Below are 3,730 nucleotides of genomic sequence, written 5' to 3'. Positions count from 1 at the left end.
ATCAGAGCTCCTTATCTATAGAGAAAGGCCTTGTAGGTGTCAAATCTCACTTCAGCCTCAGCACAGGAGACACCAGATCATAATTTATGCTTATGGAATTCTAAAGGAATAAACAAAAAGGACTTTGCCCCTCAGAGAGTAGAGTGACATGTAAATCCATTTTAAATGTCTTTATTGTCTCTAAAAGTAGCGCTGGTACCATAGTGATTATGAATCGGGTTACTAACCTCACAGTCAGCAATTCACAACTACCAATTGTTCCGTGGGAGAAAGATGAGGCTTTCTGCTTCTTTAGAGATTTATAGCCTCAGAAACCCTGTACAGAGTCACTATGAGTTGGAACTGACTCCACGGCACATAACAACAACAACATTGTCTCTAAAGAGTTGTTCGATTTCATTGGAAAAAGACTTCTTTGTGTGGATGCGTGTGTTTTGACAAAGGCATCAGTTCAGGGTAAGGAAAGAAGTTGAGATGATGAATGCACTTTATAAAGAATTTAAATTAATTTCCCTGCTTCTACCCCAACAGTCCCACCTTTCTAGAATTCAGATCCTCTTTTAATCCACAGATGCCTAGAACACGTCCTACAACTGTGGCTTTCTCAGTCTGCTTCTGCCAGATGTGTTCTGCCAACATTTTTAGTTGATTTCTCATCTTTCAGAAATATATTTAAATCTCTTATCTGTTGATTATATCTTCTACATTTTTTGTGGGTTTGCATGTTTTCTAAACTTTCTTTCATAATTTTTATGACTAAGAGAGATGTGTTAAATATGAGCAATTTGGTTTTCATCTTAAACAGAAACAAAAAACTTCACTTCTAATCTGTTGTTGCCGGAAAGTGTCATCAAGTAAGTTCCAACTCATAGTGATCCTGTATTTCTGAAGAGCTCCTGGTGGGTTTGAGCCACCAACCTGACAGTTAGCAGTCCAGTGTTTATCCTACAACACCACACCAGGACTCCTCTAATCTAATTAATAATTTTTAATTTTAAAGATGAATTTTAACCCTATAAGATAGTGATTTATAAAGCCCTAGTGTGGTGCTGTAGGATAAGCACTGGGGTGAGAACCGCCAAGTTTGCTTGTTCAAACCATCAGCCGCTCCTCAGAAACCCTATACAGCTTCACTATGAGTTGAAACTGACTTGATGACACTCAATGGCAGCAATAGAGTGTTTATGATAGTTCACTAAATCATAGAAAGCAGAATTCCTCAAAAGTTTGTTTCTTCATAATAAAGATAGAGGTATCCAGAAATAGATGAGGGAGCTTCAGAATGTTTGTGGAAAATGGAATTAAAATATTTCTAGGAACTTTTTGAAGCCCCCTCATCTGTGAAGCACAGGGTTGGCAGTTCAAGCCCACTAGCCTCTCTGCTAGAGAAGGCTGAGGCTGTCTGCCCCCACACACATTTTGAAAAGCCTCAGAAACCCCATACAGTTGATCAACACTGAACAGCAACAACTGCAACTTCTAATGTGAAGGACATTGAAATATGAAGCAAAACAAAGATAAAGTCTCCTTTGGAAACTGTTATAAAATATTCTTTTCCTTCTCATTGTTGTTAAGAGTTGTTGAGTTAGTTCCGACTCATAGCAGCATTGAGTAGGGTTCTGAGGAGCAGCTGGTGAGCTTGAACCACTGACTTTGAGGTTCAAAGTGATCTTGCAGATAAATTAAAACAAGCAATGGTCCTGGAGTCTGTAGATCCACATTTTCATGTCTGGCCATGGGACCTTAATCTGTGTCTCAGTCTTCATAACTTCGTATTGCGTAGTTTGCCAAGATAATTGTCCAGGTCCTTGTTAGTTCTCAAGTTTATTATTTAAGCCTATGATCTCTATTTTATTTTATTTTTTTTTTATCTTCAGTGAGATTCTGGTCCTTAAGCCATTGATTCAAATTTATTAGTCAAATATTTAAATAGCAAACAAAATGCTAACTTTCTGAGCATGTTCAGACATGTATAGAAATGTTAGACATATATAGAAAAAATGCCTTTCACTATTTTAGTCCTGTCTTTAAAATAAAAAAAAGACACATTTTATGTACATAATAAGTTGAGGGAGGGTGAAGAAGTAACCCTAGGGGGTTCATTATTTCTAGGAGGCCATGTTCTTTCTATATAGGGAGACCCATCACTAAGGGAACTATACAAGAGAATAGCAGCTGGTTAAAGGAAGGCTTTTCTATAGATCAACCAGCACGAACACTGAGAGACTCTATGGTTCTAGCCACCAAAATAGCCTACACATTTCTCCAAGTAGACTACAAGCTGTTCAAATGTCCAACAGAGCGCTCTTTGTACCCACCACAGCACCTGCTCAGCGAACCATGGATTCTTGACATGTTCTTTTAAGGGTTCTAGAGACTAAAAGAAGTTTGATGTTCCAACCTAGAGAGTAGAGAAGTAGTACATATTCCAGCACTCTTTAATACTTCTATCAAGTGGTGGCACATTTGCTCGTGGTACACAGAATACAAGAGTAATTGGAGTTTACTTGAAGCACAAACTAAGACAGGTCATAACTTCTTCCACTGGTTATCACAAAACCACTGTACTCAGAGACATTCTACACATGCCTGTAGTGAAGCAACAGAAACCCATAAATCTAGTTAAGATGCTGGATTCGTCTTCCCACAGAGGACAGTAACATAAGAGAAGCTTCAGCCGGAAGTCAGCATGCATTTGATTCATGACATTTTTCTTGATAGGTTACATCGGCTAGAGGTGAACAATCTGGAGGTTTTTTATCCAGGTAGTGAAAATTAGAAGAAAAAAACGTGTTCATGCTAGGAACTGAGGGAAATAAATACAAAAGGAAGGACTATCTAGTATAATCATGTAATGTTAAAATTTCTATAATAAAAAAAAATGACGTTTAATTTACACAAAAAAATTTTATCTTTAGACGTTGCAGTCCTCCTCGTTTTGAGCGTGGTTGCTCCGGCTGGCCCTGGGGGCGGGGCTGTCGTGGAAAGTGCCAAATCCGTTGAGATAAGGCAATTGAGAAAAGGAGAGGTTAACCTCTTGCCTGTACTCCTACAGCAAGAACCTAATAAAGTGCGAGTTCTCCTAGAGAGGAAATGGCTGCCTCTTCATCCTCTTCCTCAGCTGGTGGGGTCAGTGGAAGTTCTGTCACTTGATCTGGTTTCAATTTCTCAGACCTTGCCCCACCACGGAAAGCCCTGTTCACCTATCCCAAAGGAGCTGGAAAAATGTTAGAAGATGGCTCTGAGAGATTCCTCTGCGATTCGGTGTTCAGCTATCAGGTGGCATCCACACTTAAACAGGTGAAACATGATCAGCAAGTTGCTAGGATGGAAAAACTAGCTGGTTTAGTAGAAGAGCTGGAGACGGATGAGTGGTGGTTTAAACCCATAGAGCAGCTGCTGGGGTTCACACCTTCTTAGGGTGACATTGCCTTTGGGGCACAACAAGTGCAAAGTGGCAGCTTTCCTAGCCTTCCAGAGATTCACAGTTGCACCTCTGGATTGCTTATTCACATCCATATAAGCAACAAATGCTTTAATGTGTCATCTTGCAGGCAAAGTTTTTGTTTGTTTTTAAAAAAGTATTGGGATTCAGGAGGCTTGAGTTTAAGAGATATTTCTAAATAAGCCAGTTGACCAAATGAATGGCTTCTCTTCTGTTACTCATCCAGTGCCTGGAAATCTTCACTCATCAGGCACAAGTTCAGGATCTGTAGTTATAAAAAATACA

At 39.4% G+C, this 3,730-nt stretch overlaps 1 pseudogene; it reads left to right on the top strand.

Annotated features, from left to right (window-relative positions):
* The first annotated feature begins 3,093 nt into the window (after positions 1–3,093).
* On the top strand, positions 3,094–3,420 carry LOC102826089 (annotated as a pseudogene).
* Positions 3,421–3,730: the final 310 nt, after the last annotated feature.

Source organism: Chrysochloris asiatica, unplaced genomic scaffold (assembly GCF_000296735.1).
Source record: "Chrysochloris asiatica unplaced genomic scaffold, ChrAsi1.0 scaffold00032, whole genome shotgun sequence".
Lineage (NCBI taxonomy): Eukaryota > Metazoa > Chordata > Mammalia > Afrosoricida > Chrysochloridae > Chrysochloris > Chrysochloris asiatica.
Note: the sequence above shows the minus strand (reverse complement) of the source record. Positions and strands in the feature narration are given on the sequence as shown.